We start from the raw sequence: 17,136 nt of genomic DNA on the forward strand, positions 1-17,136 counted from the left end.
AGTTTAAAAGACAGAATGGACAGCTGATTCAGAACAACAGTGACAGGTGAGGACAAGTTTCACTCGGTTTTAGCCTACATCAAGTTCGAGACATTTTTTTAATATGGCCAACTGGGGAGACAAGGAGGTCCGCGAGCTCCTCAGCCTCCGAGCAGAGGACGTTATTTACCGCCACATTTCGGGGACTATAGTGCTCTTGTATTCTCCGCATATGTTTTTCGGCGGCATCCCACGTTGTAACCATCCACACCCCGTAAAATAACATCTCCATGAACCGCATATACAATTGCAAAAACGAGTCCTCAAGGTGTATTTTACGGTGGCCGAGAAGGGCAAAACAAAATTACAAACTCTGAAACACTTTTACATTTTGGAAAACAAAATAACATTTCCCAAAACAATTAACATTTCAGAAAACAAATTAACATTTCAGAAAACAAAATTACAAACTCTGAAACACTTTTACATTTTGGAAAACAAAATAACATTTCCCAAAACAAATTAACATTTCAGAAAACAAATTAACATTTCAGAAAACAAATTTACATTTCACAAAACACTTTTACAAAGTCGACAATATTACGGAAAGGGAGGTTCCTAACCTCCAAGTTCCGAGGTTGACCCGGAAGTTATAACGGAAGCCTTCGATTTGAATTCATAGTGATCCAAGATGAACAGCGATATAGCAGCGTTTCAAAACCATATAGAACACTAGACTGAGCATTGGCTGCTGAGACGCGAGAAAAACGGCCGCCATCTTGGAGTGGTGAACGTCAAGCTCACGATAACGTTTGTCATTGAATTTGCAACTAGAGACTTGTCAAGATGCCTGGCTGGTGTTCAGCATACAACTGCTCAAACGAGCGAATCAAGGAAAACAGAAGTCGTGGGATTACTTTTCACAAGTAAGATTTAACAGTACCGTACTATTGAATCTATTTGTTTTACCAGAGTGTTGTAGTATAAATAGATGCTCCTGAGGCCGTGGCTAGCTAGATTAGCTCACAAAATGAATATGAATGGCTTGATTATATGATAATGAAATTAATGAAAATGAAAACATGACATAGGCTACTTGAACAACAAAGTAATAGCGGAGGGCAACGGCAGAGTAATATTGGCGTATTAACACTATGCGACCACATCGTAAATGAATGACCGATCAGCTAACAGCTGACAGATGACAGCTGAGAGCTGACAGCTCGGCATCAACCATAGCATCCTATTATATAAATGGCTTGAAATTAAGGAAATGAAAACATGACATACTTTAACAACAAAGTTTAAAATAAAGATAAACAATAAAAAACTGTACAGCATTTTATGAACTTCATTTTAGGCGAACGTATGCTAAGGTTACTGAGTCGTATCACTGTTGATATGGGTGGTGGAGACGTAGCACATTACAAATGAAAACCAGAACATGAATGTGAACATGATGAACAACAAGGAATGACCAAAGTTACATCTGACACTTTTCAAGGTTTCCACAGGATACAGAGTTGAGAAAAAAGTGGGAAGTGGCGCTGAGGAGAGATGGGTTCGCAGCAACGGATCATTCCATAATATGCAGCCAACATTTCATGCAAAGCAGTTCTCTTTCAGGGCTTTTAGTCCTCTCTGTCTCTCCCTCTCTCTCAATTCAATTCAATTGAATGAGCTTTATTGGCATGAAAAAGTAAATGTATTGCCAAAGCATAAAATATAATGAACATGTAATGATTAATTTATATTATACACATTGTTTTTGCTGCAATAAAGTGCAGTGTGTCTGAGGGACTTGTTTTGAGGTGCATCCAAAATTGTAGTACTCTTTTTTGTATATTAATGGCCAGTGGATATCTTCCCTACATATATATATATATATATATATATATATGTACATACACATATATATATATATATATATATATAATTGTGGGGAAAAAAAGAAGTGTGAAAAAAAACAATATTGAAATGTAATGTTGAAGGTCCGTGTATGATTCACTTAAGAACTAAAAATAAAATGAAAAGATGACTCGTTATCTCATTGTTTGTTTTTCAAAGGTGAACCATGAACTATTATGTAGGCCTATATTGTGTCACGTTATGCCAAGTATGAACAATAAATCCCGCCAAACCATGTTTTTTTTCATCAGTGCTTCACGGATGACATTTAAAACGCATAAACACGAGTGTTATTCAGCGATATATTATTAATTAAATGCGCTGACTGTTCATTGCTCCTATCAACCCGGTTATACTGAATGGAGCGAATCACCACTCCAATATGGCGGCCCTGCGTTACGTTCGTTGCTCAGTCTAGTGTTCTATATGATGTCTATGTTCAAAACGCTGCTATATCGCTGTTCATCTTGGATCACTTCCGGGTCAACCTCGGAGCTTGGAGGTTTGGAACCTCCCTTTCCGTAATATTGTAGACTTTGTAAAAGTGTTTTCTGAAATGTTAATTTGTTTTGGGAAATGTTATTTTGTTTTCCAAAATGTAAAAGTGTTTCAAAGTTTGTAATTTTGTTTTCTGAAATGTTAATTTGTTTTCTGAAATGTTAATTTGTTTTGGGAAATGTTATTTTGTTTTCCAAAATGTAAAAGTGTTTCAGAGTTTGTAATTTTGTTTTCTGAAATGTTAATTTGTTTTGGGAAATGTTATTTTGTTTTCCAAAATGTAAAAGTGTTTCAGAGTTTGTAATTTTGTTTTGCCCTTCTCGGCCACCGTAGTATTTAACCCTACCTCCGACGCATGGTTTGTGCCTACGTCATTGTACACGCCCAGCATTGTATGTGTTTCGTGTGACGCTCTGCCACTAGGCAACGCCCCCTGAACTCGGCTTCAGGCGACACGGGTCACCAACACGCCAAGCGTTCACATTGCTCGACGCGGGTCGAAGGTGCAATTTGGACCCGCTAAGGTAGCGGCTCGCAGTGTGAAAGGGGCTTATGAGAGTGTCCCTCTCCTTTTACACCACTCTGGTTCAGGTTGACAGCTGTATGTGTAGTTTAATATCCCAATTCCCCGTCGTCCATATAGACTCTGTGGCCTCTTAAATGTGAAGCAGCAGTTGTTTTGTGATTATTTTACAAAATGCGGAGGAAACCTGTTCTTCTGTGGAGTTCTTTTCATGTCCACCAGCACCAAGAATAGCTAAAAATATGTGTCCGTGACTGGGTAATATATGTACATAGGTTCTATGAAACAGACACAAATGTTTATATAAAATCATAAAGGTTGATACCACAGTTAGAGTCTTAGTAATGATACCTTTCCCCTTCTTACGCAAAAGATTTGAAAGCGCTAAAAAAAGCCTCACAAGCAAGTTGCTCCCTTAGAATAAAGAAAGGAGACACAGCTGATCAGTGTGGAGGCAGACAAAGTAACAGCCTAAAGTCCTCCTGTTGCAAACCTCAGTGTATATACAATAAGGGGCACATATCAGGATTTTTTTTCCAGTTTCCGGTATATAAGCGGCTGAGCCAGTTTAGAAAAATGGAATCTTAGAAACTGGGAAAAAAAAAATGCTCCTTATTTTTATTATTCTCAGCCTTAAAGCCTTCCCTCCTTTCTCCTTTCCACCACGTCTTGCTTGCCTTCTGCATAATACAATCATCCTTGGAAATTTTTCTATGTTTTCTTTAATTCTCTATTTTTTGGGAGGAAGAACTCTCTCGAAGACACAGATGCTTTTCAAGTTACATGAGAAATTTGTCTGTGCTGTGCAACATCAACAAAGCTTTGAGTGACGTGAAACTGGATAGACACAGACAGCAAATGTGTTGCAGGACCTGGGTATAGCAGAATGAAAGAACCACACAGCCCCGTGTGTTTGTGTTTTGTTTGACTGACAGAGCTGCAGCCGCTGAGTCTCTGGGTGAACTACATGGCTCCCGAGGCATGGGAACACTCAGAAATCATTAGATTTTCACTTCACATTAACTTGAGAGCATTCCAGTTCGGTCTTTGAGTGTGAGAGAAGAAAAACTGACACTTTTTAGCTTTTATCAAACATTTTCTTTCACCTTTCCTTCTCATTTTTAGCAATGTCATTCATCAAAAGAGAAAAAATAAGAGGCTGTGCACAGCTGGTATTACCATGCGCCCTGGGTGATCGAAGTGGACAGCTCTTAGTACAGATGTAAACACAGTCAGGATGCCTCACTCAGACCACATTCAGAGGTGAATAATGCTTGAAATACAATGATGCACGTGTCTCTGTTCAATCTGAAAGCTAATGTCTGAATCTATTCTATTGTTTAAGTCACTGACTATTATCTTGGATAATGCAGAACCATTAGAAGACTTTCTAGTGACGTCGTGTTTGTTGCTGATGGTTGATGTATATGTTCTGTGTTCTACATATAGAATGGAGAAGTGAGCAAAGATCACGACACCTTCAGAAACACTGTATTAACAGTGAATCACATAGAAAATATGCCTTTGCCTACATATAAACTGGTATTTATTAAGAAGAATATGCTGTGAGAACGTTCGCATCTCACACACTCAGACCATACGTTCTTGGAGCAATTTTAGACTCATATGGTGAGGTACAAATGGAAAGAAAATCGGACAAAATTTTGCATAAAACAAAACAGATATATTTTTACTAGAATCGTCTGCGTCTGAAATAGTGACAGTTTTTTCCAGGATTTTGCTTCTTAGTGTTAGTCAAGAATTTAGGTTTCATTCAGATTTTCTGGGACAAGATTGGCTCATATGCTCCTTTAGGCTTCCAGAGGCTGTTTAAGAAAGCCTCACTTTTTTTCCATCAGCAGTTTTTGTTTGTGATTCCAGAAATACCCACCAAATGAAATAGATTTGATATTTTCTACTTGACTGATTTGTTTCTCAGTTTCCTATTCAGTAAAACTGGAATTCCTCTTTAGTGTTAAATTAACATTTAGTGTCCACATTCATCCGGCTTGTGCAAGTACGTGTCGCTTCACGATGATTGAGATTTTCACAAACAAGGATCATGCAAACACATGGATTTATAAATCTGGCAACAATAATTCATACACATGTTTTTGCCATTGTGTATACGACAGCTAGGTGTAAATCTGACGTGACCAGATGAGCCAAAACAAAAGTTAATACCAGGTGCAAACAGCCTCTCACCAATCCATGTGTCTAAAAGTCAGCATCAACCTGCTTAAAACGTAGCTTTTACCACAAAATTAAAAACACTTTCACAGAGTTACCCACCGTCACATGACACACATGAATTCATTCAACTAAGATTAATTCATTTTTTTCCTTTTTTGTTTGTTTTTGGGTGCAGGCTTTTTAGTTTTAACATGAGAACAGCATCCATTTATCTGCCAAACAGTTGGACATCAGGGCATGAAAGCTAAGCTGTATGATGAAGGCAGCATGACCAATCAAAACAAATTAACAAAAGAGAGGCTTTTCTGTTCAGACAGGGTGGTTTGGGTGTCCAAATGTAAAGCTGCAAAGCCACACAGGACAGTTCTTCAAAGTCCCTCCATCATTGAAAGTACCTGAAAGCCACATAACTAAATTACTAGCAGCGCTGCGCGTATACCAGATGGCTTCAGAAAGAAATGGCAGCGAAAGCCTTATCAGATTTGAAGATTTTTCAAAAACATGGCCATGAAAAGTGGCGTGAGCACTTTAAGCATGAGTCTTGCAACTAAAGAGAATGTGTTGTGTGTGGAGATTTCAGTCAAAAGAATTAATTAACACTAAACGGCTGTTTAAAGATGAGAGGACTCTTTCTTACTGAGGCCAAATGAGTCCGTCTGATCCAGCTTCTCGCCCTCTCTTGCTCTTTTCATGTTCTGAGTTCTAACACAAAGAAAAGAGAACACAACTGAGGGGATGTGTGAGAACGGGTCTAAAATATATGAAAAAAAAATCTCAAAAAGAGCTGCCTTCTCATGGCTGTCCAAAAAAGCAATATTTTCAATAACTCATCCAGCATGTGCAAACCCTCCAAGCCACAATCAACACCCCAGAGGAAGCTGCGACTGCTGTCTCTCCAACACCGTGCCCAGGCATGGCAGCACTCATATTTTAAAGAGAAAGTGAGAGAAACACAAGAGGGGATTGATGAAAAGCCAGAGAACTGGCTGAAAGAGTAATGGTAAAACCAGTTTTGAGACTTTTTATTGGAAGAGGGATTTATTGTTGCAGTGGCTGATATAAAACCATGGACCAAACGTCAATGGGTTACCGGCTTTCAACAGATTATTGTGCTTGAAAAAGAGGTTATCCGGTGTGCTTTTAAGGTTGAGTTATGTTCTTTGTAAGGTACTGCTAATCTTTCAATAAAATCTGAAAGAGCTGCTCCAAGGACACTTTTCCACCTGCATCCCAACTCATTGACGGAAATTTTAGAGGCATTTATTGATCAAATATAACTGAGTGCTAAGGTGCATTCAGTTCGAATGCTGTTCCTGCTTTGCATCTAGGAAATGCTGCCTATTTTTGTATGACTTTTGGTAACCAAAGAACCAGTAAACTGTAAAAAAGCTGAACACCTCCCCCATCTGACTCCAAACTATGGCCATTGTAAAAGAAATCACAAAAGGCCTGTTCTAGATCCAGTGTTTGATCGGTAACTTATCGGATACTGTAGTAAGAAGAAATTAAATCATTTTCATTCTATTCTACACTAATGAAGAATTAGTATTTATCATTGCCCTAAAACACATAAGATGGATGTTCATGTAACATTTGAAGGAAAAATGTCCTCCGATATGGACTATGACTCCTCCACAGAAAGGAATCTTGATCTCAAAATTCTCCTCATAGTGTTTGATTATACTCCAACAAACATAAACTTAAAGCAAAAATCATATGCTCGAGGTCACGTTCATGGGGTTTTCCCCATGTTTTTAGTTCTACGTTTTATCATGTTTTAGGTTGTTTCATATCTTGGTTTTTGAGTTCATGTTTAGTTAGGTTTTGCCATTGTTTTTCCCTCAGTCCCCATGTTCTGCTCATTAGTTTCACTCACGTCACCTGTATTCATTGTCCCCAGCTGCACTCATTTGTCAATCACTCCCAGTTCAGTATTTAGTTTCCAGGCTCCCCTTTCAGTTTGTGATTTCCTACCCTGATTTCACCTTTTCCCTTGTCTTGCCACGCCACGTCTGAAGCCAAGTGCTTTTTATGTCATGTCATGTCAAGTCATTTGCTTTTTCTTGTCACAGTCATCTTCAGGTTTTTTTTTTTGTTTCCACAGTTTAAGTAACGTCATCCGGCTCAGCCGCGCCATTGTTTGACTTTTGTTGTTTTGTGAATAAATCAAGTTTGCTTTACACCTCTGGAGTCCGCATCCGTGTCCTGCCAAACACACTCTGACACTTGATAGGTTCAATTAGCTTAAATTTTCCATCAGTCACTTCACTGTAACAGTCTAACGGAATTCTGTCCCCACTGCCTCTGATTGGTTGGTGGTCGATGCTTGGTAGGGGTTACAGTAAGATTGTTGGTTTGATAGTTTGTATTGGACAAAAATGTCATGACTACAGGTGAGAAAGAAAATAACAGAGTAGTGTGTATTTGTATCATTCCATTATGGGCAGTAAAAGGCAGAAACCTGAGCACACCTGTAAATCAGAATATTTTTTAGTTACATTTGTATTGTGCTACCAAAAACAAAGACTGTGGTGGATAATTCTGAGATTTGCTTGCCTAGTTCCCAACACAGCAGCTGGAAAAGCACAAAAAGGGCAACAAGATCCTCTTAAAGAGAAATTTGAAGGAAAGTCACATGACCTGTAAACTTTAGCTAAAAAAAACTCCATGTTTTGATCTATTTGCCATTTCACTCACTGCTTAATAATGTTTAGGTATTGCGGTTACTTAGTTAGGTTGACACAACATAATTACTGGTTAGTTTTATGCACTAAAACCATTTGGTTAGTTCTAGAAGCAATAATGACGTTGCCAGGATTCACAGATTCATTAATCCAGGTTTACCTCTTATAACTATTCTACAAAATCAAAAAATAACTGAAGAGTAAATCTTTTTTATTTACAACCTATCTGTGAATTGTGTAATTTGCCTTCTGGTTCTATCTTCTTCGTAGATAAACAATGTCAACGTCCTGTCAAAATTTAAGCATGTGACCCTCAAAGATAAATTAGAGTGGTCTTTCCTTCAGAAAATATAAAAAGTATAAGATGAAATCATCCCTTTCCAAAAGTATTAGAGCAACTAGTGTGGTACTACAAATTAGTCCGGTCCATGTTTGCCTGAATTGCCCGCGAGATGTATCAAGATCCCAATAGTCACACTTTACATTTACAACACCAGCACCGAAGTCTAAAGGATGATCACCACAAATCAGAACAAGGGGGAAAACACTCAAAGCTCTGGAGGTGTTGCCAGGTACACGGTAGCCCAACAAGTAATAATGACATCTCAGCACTTCTCCAACATTATGGGACAAAAACTAAAATGTTTCTTCTAAATAAGGGCATAATACAATATTACAACCCACTTAGGGGTTTAAGGGACCCTGATCATACGTGGAATAAAGATCATCCGGTTTTCTGAAGCAACGATGAACCTTCTGAGTATAACTCCAGCCAGTGTTCATCAGCTGATTACTCCTTGAGGAAGTTGATGGTGACAGCATTGAGCAATGGGATGCAACAGAGACTGACGCAAACATTTCACTTTTAATATCACAATGACTTCAGCCCAGACTCGAAGGACTAGAGTGGCTTCAGATCAAGGTTGTCGTCGTTGAGTGGTACAGCCAGAGCTGGCCAGTGAGGACAAATCTGAAGATGGTAGATCAAAAAGACTTTCAATCTGTCTGTGTTAAATGGATTAAAATCCAAACCAAGGTGTCCATGGGACTTAGAGACTTATCCAAAAGCACTCCAAACTATAAATGCTGCCAAGAAGGCTTTCTCTCTCTCCATATATATATGTGTGTTTGTGTAATACCTTTAAGTGTAGATTGTTTGGGGAGATGCCAAACTTTTCCAAAGAAACAGAATTAAAGAAAATGAATCCAATGTAATGAACAATCCATAAAATAATAGTGATTAACAACTGATGGAGTCTGGCTACTTCCTGAAGTGACCGTCCACACCCATGACCAGAGTGTTGCATTGTAGTTTTTTTTACATTACAGTTTTAGTGAATTGTGAATTAGTGGGAAATAATCAAGGAGCAGACCTACGGATTTAAACAAAATCCTCATGATGAAGCTGGAGTGTGTGATAGCAGGGATTAAACTAATGTATATGCAGGTTTGCAGAGCACAGCCACATCTTTTTAGTGTTTTGAATGCACCCACTGCTCAGCCTGATTAACAGTTAAAGAAGATGCAGCCTACCTTCCTCACATACTAACTACTATGGTAAAATATCGGATGAGTGGGAGATAGCATTACTTATTAAAGTTCTATGAATCCCGGTAAGGTTTGCTGAGCTTGCATGCTGATTTTGGAAATACCTTGTCTCATTTTCTTTAAGTTACACACATTTACAGCTGCTCAGGACAGACTGTCTTCATTTGCTACCAGCTCGTATTATTACCCCACTAAAAGCCAGTGAGGTCTCCAAAGGTCCATCAATTAATACGTATGATGCTTTTAAACAATTCTATGTTGCGTGAGCCGTCTCAAACATACAGAAAGAAAGTACAACTGTTCGACAAAGTCAAAAAACAACTTGAGAGTTGATCTCTTTATTCACAATCTACCTGAGAATGGTGTGATTTGCCTTACAACAGCATTCTGTGGCAGTGGAATTCGGGGGCCCTTCACTGCTAATGAATTTGAAAAATGGGACACCAATAGAATTGCCTGTGTTGAAAAAAAAAAAACTAGCTGACGTGCTTGCTCCTATAAGTACAGTCTTCCAGATGTGTCAGGTAATTTTACTGAATCAGTAAAAATGGAAAAAGTAGATCCAACCTTTTAGTTATTCTAGCATGCCTAAATGGAACACAGCTGAACAGTTTGAATGCACTTCTTTTGTGATGTATTCCGTATGATACTCATTTATTTAAATACTTCATAGCAGTCCCTGAATGTTTACATGATTACATGGTTAAATAATTATTATAATGAGCATTATTATTATCATCACCATCATAACCTGAAAGCAAAACACAGCACACATACGAGTCTGGCTGCTGATGAATAAAAAATCGTGTGCATGGGAGAGGAAGCGAAGTCTTTAATATTTGATCACAGGGGTGGGTTGTCATGGCAACCCACCTGTGTGATTGTGAGCTGCACCTGTCATCAGAGGCGACCAAAGACGAGATGACGCAAAACAACGAACAGCGAATCTGAAGCAAATGACGAAAAGAAGATGGAAACTTTAGGAGAAACAGATTCTGAAAAAGAGAATAGAGACTTACTAAAACTGATGTAGAGAGAGACGAAGAGAGGGCTGCGGAGGAATCGGTGGGTTAGAGTGAAACGTCTATTTAAGGCGAGACACTACAGGTGAAAAGGGTAATATTTTAAAATAATAGATATCACCATGAAACTTCCTCAGTTGATTACTTATACAAGTATGAAAAAAAATGTATTACAAGTTTTATAAATTTGTATGTTTAATTCTGCAAATGAGGCATTTTCTCATTAAATATGCGCACATTTACATATATTTCCAGAAGATAGATCTGAACATATGATAAAGCCAGGTGCAAAATTCTTTTTTCATTTTGTTTACACACAAAATGAAAAGAAAATTACAGAGGAATTTCAGGATATCTGCTTTCATTTCCTAGGAAATGAAAATAGCCTAAAAAACATCAATTTTCACCATATTTTGTTTTTATTATAATGTCACATAAATCAGGCCAGGAATGATTTATCAACAAATCCTTTTGTAAAATTCTTCAGAATACTGCTAACTGGAAAGTTTGGTGTCAGTAGGTGCTCCATAGTCTGAGATATTGATACTGGAAAAATACAAAAAAAACTGATTTTGAGAAAACGGCATTTAAAGATTTAAATAGGAAAAAATAAATAAATTTGGTAAATTTGGGCGAAACGTACTGCCGCGAGTAAACAAAATGTGATGAAATTAACATTTTAATTTATATTTTCAACGTTTTTTTTTTATAGCAGGTTAAAAAAACACATATTGAAGAAGTAGACTGGCCCAAAATCTAAAAATTGAGCACTGCATGAAAATTCATTGTTTTTGCCTGCCGTGTCTCGCCTTAATTCACAAATTAAAGTCGGCAAAGCTCCCACATAAAGTCAGACGAGTCAAGTTCATGTTGACTTTATTAGCACCATAGTCAATTGGTGGATGACAGATGGACAAATAGATGGGTGGACAGAGGCTGAATGAGCAGAAGATGAACACAGTGTTCTGTTACACAACTAAACATAAATCATAAATAACTTAAATAAATCAAAAGATACAACATGAAGAAGACGTTACCATTTTATGCACAGAGTTAGTATTAACACAATATGGTCTTAATTATGGTCATAATAGATACATGGATAAAAGCCTTGACGTTCTTTATCCAGCAAACCCATAAAACATACATCTTTCTCCTTGTTGACACATTTTCATGAGCACTTTCTGAGCTACCACCCCAATGATTGCGACATAACAACTGTAAAAGCCTGCTGGGCCTCAAACTGAAGCCTGAACCCAGGCCTCATTAAATGGTAACTGGACTGCATTTATATCTATATATAGCTCATTTTTAGTCTGTTTTTTAAGCCTTAAAGCACTTTTACACCACAAACCACATTCATACCTACACCGCTTTTCAGTCTGTACTGTCTTGTAGAATCTGAAGGGCTTTTTATCAATCACACACAAATGAACACTTTGGAGGCAGAGTGACACGTTGACGTGTATACTCTGAAAGCCAGGAATCGTACCAACAGATGACCACTTTTCCTCCTGAACTGCAGCCGGCCTTCAACCTGAATGTATCTGATAAAAACTACTGAATTTCATCCCCGGCAACATGGAAATGCCTGAGTTTTAACAAGTGATAGGGTCAGAGAAAGAAAGACAGCATTACCCGTACCCATAAACCAATATAAAAATCAAACGGTTCTGCTCTTTTGGGCTTAGAGCCTTTAATAATGAATCCATACTTGACTTGAGAATTCCGCTGAGGATGATCCAACAGTAATACATGAAATAAGTACAAGTTCTTCCAGCTGCATTCAATCCAATCTCATAACAGAGCATGAAATAGCTACAATGGTTCACAGAGCAGAGCACTACTGTTTACATGGCCACAAACGCTTATAAGGTGGGCAGAAGGTGAACCAGCGGGCCCACAGTATAGGATATTACTAGTTTGAGACTCGGCCTGCACAATATCATCAACAGTCATTATTCTTTTCCACTTCTCTTCAACTCACAGATCCTTCCTTTCCGACTACATTCTCACCTCTGAATGGTTAGGGTTCGGCATTAAAAACACATGGTTAGGTTATGTCTATTTTTTCAATATACACGATTCAAACGTTTTTTGTTTTTTTTAAATTTAAAAACTGCATGGTTACAATTTGCACATTTTCATTTTTAACATTCACGGTTCTCATCATGGCCCTTTAAAGCTGGCCGACAGATTTCCACATATTTCTCTCACATTAGCTTGCTTTGTTACAATGGCAACAAATCCTGCCTAAAGTAATAAGGGCAGAGGTTTGCTTATCCAGAGGGGACCAATTTACATTTTCCAGGTAACAATGGGCTGCCCAAAACTTGATTTCCTAACTGTTGCCTAACAGTTTTATGGTTGAAGTTAATAGACAGAGTAAAATTAATTTAAACCTGATCCAAAAGAAACTGAAAACAACAATACATATAACTTAATAAAACAAGAAAGCCGGGAAGTTGTACATTTATGTAAAGAAGTTGTACATGCATATAAATGCCATTTTTTTATTAGCATCATATGAAGTGATGCTTAGCCTGCTGCCCCCGCGACCCGATCCCCGGACAAGCGGCAGATAATGGATGGATGGATTGATGAAGTGGACTAATTCGGATTTTAATTCATTAGATTTGACTGGATTATAATTAGTTTGAATCGGACAGTATATATCTTTATATCTTTGAAATGCTTTGAGATTACATGTCTTATGATCTGGCACTACTTTAATGAAAGTGAAATTGATTGATTTTAATTATTTATCCTCAAATGGTTGATGTCATTCTTGTTTGCATCACAGCAAAAACACTTATAAACTATCTATTTGAATTATTTCAATGGGACCAGACTGCAATTTCAAAGCATTATTTGTTAATACAAAGAGATTTATGGTTAAAAAGGTTGAACTTATTAAATGTATTGATTCTGCTGTACTTCATTTCTATAGTTTTCTAAAACAACCAGTCAGTGATTGACAGTTTTCCCTGAGAAATAAACTTTCTCCTCTCAGAGCTAGATAACCCTACCTTGTGCTGTTTGAATCAAACAGGCTGTGCATCTTATTCCACTCTTACTCTAAAGTTTTTCAGAGGATAACTCGAACACTGAGTCAGGAGATCAGAGTGATCACTATAATTTATACTGAAAACCACTGGTATTATTCAAAGTGTTAGAGTGATAGTTGTTGAAAGGTTTCAAGATTGCTCATTGGGAAAATCTAAATAATGCATTAGCCTTTGCCTTCCCGTGCCAGTCATGTGATCCTCACTTGGGGATAAAGGCCAAAGGTTGTGTTTGTTAAAGAAGGCAACTTATCCTTTGCACCCTGTGGTATGCTGGGTATGTCAGTGGTTTGTGTTGCTCGTGGCCCTGAGTTCACCCCCAGCCAAGAAGATGTTTCCTTCTGGTGTTTAAACAAAAAGTCTGGATTTCAGTGTTGGATTTCAGGTGATTAAACTTAATGGCTATCTTCAGGTCAATAGGTAACCCCAGAGATGCATTTTGCTATGTTCATAGGCTTTGCATTATTAGATTAAGATTTTTCCCTGATGAGGTAATGGTCAGACCAGAAGGAGACACTTGAACTACCTTTTATTTGTTTCACGTTCCACATCAAATATTCCAGTACTCTCTCGCACTGCTAAAATAATCAGAAAGTAAAATTGCTGCTGGTGAAGAAGAAAGTGTCTCAACCAAGTAGAAAAATTGTTTTATTCAATTAAAGTAGAGTCTAAGATGATTGAAAATTCTCTGATTTCTACATACTCTTTCTTGAGCTCGGCATGGCATTGATTTTGTGTCAAAACTTTGGAAATTATATGAAGAACAGTATTAATGTGCCCTTGAGCCTTGCAATTGCTTAACCATTTTTTTGGGGGTGACTTTTGAGACGGGGGACTGAGGCGGATGTCTGAGCTAACTCAATTTCTAGAATGATTGAAAACGTCTTCAGTAAAGGCCTTTACAATCATGTTATAGTTCCAACAGCTGCGACTGTATTTTCATCCTTACATAATGTTTTTTAACCTGGGCCAAGGAGTTTTGATTAGTAACCCCAACCAATTAATTTTATTACTTTAACTATATCGGGGACTGACTCCACTAAAGAGCATTTTACTAAAGTGTTGCTGTGTTAATGACTAAACCTCCCAAGTAAAAAAAGTACAGTTGTTATATCTTGGTGCAGATTGTGCTGGTTGATTGATGAAGAAAATGTATCTATTTCAAGCAGTACCACAATCAATATTGTTAACATCACTTCTGATTCTAGTATTGGTACAAAAATGTCTATTATGACCAAACTACAGAAACACTCATCTTTTTTTTTCTAAAACTTCACATTTTGCCAGAGCCCCTAAAACTCAGAGAAAAGCACTATTTTTCAGTTTGAAGTGTACTTACTGCTTCTATTGCTGTTGTTGGTGTTTCTGACACTACATTTCCGCCACCAAATGGAATTGCTGGAGTTGAGTGTGGAAAAAGAAATGGTCTTCATAGCTATGATGTAGAGGTTTTTTGCACAATATAACTGCATCCATTATCAAATGTTGTTTTATTTCCTTTCTTCACCAGGAAGCTCCCAATGAGATGCAAGATCTTTTCTTGCAGTGAGTCCTGATCAACATAAGCCTGGCTGACGCGTCCACAATCTCGATGAGATGGTGGTCTGGGAACTAGGTGTGCATTTTCTCGTATTTGAGGCGTGGTTTACGAATGCCTAGAGCCGTTTACTGGGCGCTACGAATGTCTATCAAATGGCGTCTGGTTCTTCCCATGCTGCTTTGCGCACGATTCATAGCCAATTGTATCACTTATACCAGATGACGACAGAAATTCGACTAGGAAGAAGAAGAAAAAAAAGTAAAATAAAAGTAAACTTGCGCTCTAAGCTACTTAAAACACTTTCTAAGGCTGCATCGAACGGTAACATTGTGTCCGCTGCCATGTTGGATTAACACTCTACAAGCTTCGGTGTAGCGCATAGACTTCGTCATCGTCTTGCTGCCCCCCCCGTTCTGTGATTGGTTCCCAAACGCAGGCAAAAATAAGGGCGGTGGTTTCCAGGCTGACTTTGCAGTGAGAATGAAATCGCACGCAAAGCAGCATGGGAATTCCCAGGCAAGATCAACATGGCAGCATAAAAGAAATTTCACTTCAAGGTTTCACATGAAAGACTATTTGAAATATTAATACAATAAAAATGACACAGGAGGTAAAAAGGACTAAATCCAACAACAGTATCTTCCAGTTATAAATAAATATAACACTACAACAGGTTTCATTGAAGGCAGTTCATTGAAACACCTTTCAATAAGGAAGGAAATATTTCAAAGTGCATTCCTTGCATAAGGACTGTATAAAGAGAAAGCAGTTTTGCCCTGGTGTTATGTGACAGAGCTAAAAATCTAAGCATGTAATTTACTAAACTATGTCTTTGCGATAAACAGCAACAAGTGCATTTCTCTTTTCTGGTTTAATTAAAGCCACCGTAAAGAGTTACAGTACAAGCCAAGGTGCAATGAAGAGAGCCTGAAACTTTCACAAAGCTTAATGTAGCATAATGTGCCAAATCCAGTTTTTTATGAAAAGATGAAGATGCATGCATTATAGATAACATCACCATCATCTAGTATAGAAGGAAAAGAACACTGCACTATTTTACTGTTTGACTGCAAAGGGAAAGCATTTTTTTTAAATTTAGGACAAAAATGATCCAATGCTCGATCAACGTGTCTTACGAAAGAAATGTGGTTTACTCTTTGGCATCTTACAGGTTCTTACACAGCCAAACGCACAGCATACACTCTAAAATCCTTCCAAAAACTCCAAGTTTAGTTTAGATTTAACGTACACTGCCATCAATCCTTCTTTTTGGCTTGGTCTGATATAAAAAAAAAAAAAAAACATTATATCCACTGATTTTATTTAGCCATGTCTCCCAGAGGAGCCGTCAGCCCATATTTCTAATGAGTCCATTTTGGTGATAAGATTAAACATATTGAGATAAAGAAGCTGAAAACTGCTTGTAGTTTTAAAGTCTACAGTTTCAAGCTGTCGAATCTTGGTGTTGATTGGCTCTGATACCACCAGGTAGCAACAGCAACAGCAGCACAAACCCGGCTTTTCTCTGTGGTCCAACAGACGGGGTTGTCGCTGCAAGCGGACGCCACACAGGGACACAACTTCCCGCTCCCCCAGGACCACAGGGAGTGTATACCCATAAATCATTCCTTGGAAGAAAGGAAGAGCAAACATGTGACTTCTCCACTCGTAGAAGGGCCAACATGACAGGATCTCAGGCCGATTCCAGTGCAGCTGCAGAGCACAAACCGAGGATAGGTGGCCAGTTCATCCCGTAAAGCTACAATGCCGAGTGGCACACCGACTGCAGGTACATGTAGCTACAGTCAGCCAAACAGGTAGAGCGTCAGAGAAAATGTCCACGCTTAGACAGTACTGTTTTTTTTGTTGCTAAAAGCAATAACTCTTTGGTGCAATTCTTAATTGAACTTAGTTGGTATGTTTGGGATGAGGATTAAAACTTAATAAAGGTACCAAAAATTGTATAAATGGTACATGACACCAACTGACACAGCCCTAAAAACAAGCCGCCGTCTGGAGCACAGATTGTTGCACGTTCAAAAATAAATAGTGACCAGTATCACTAACATTCAGAGATGACACCTTAAAAGAGTTGGGGTAATTCAGTAGTTTATTTTAAATCAGCTGATGCTCAAAGGAAGATTGGAGTAGTTTTTCTGTTAAGAGTTGAGAGGAC

Source organism: Odontesthes bonariensis, chromosome 2, assembly GCF_027942865.1.
Source record: "Odontesthes bonariensis isolate fOdoBon6 chromosome 2, fOdoBon6.hap1, whole genome shotgun sequence".
Taxonomy (NCBI): Eukaryota; Metazoa; Chordata; class Actinopteri; order Atheriniformes; family Atherinopsidae; genus Odontesthes; species Odontesthes bonariensis.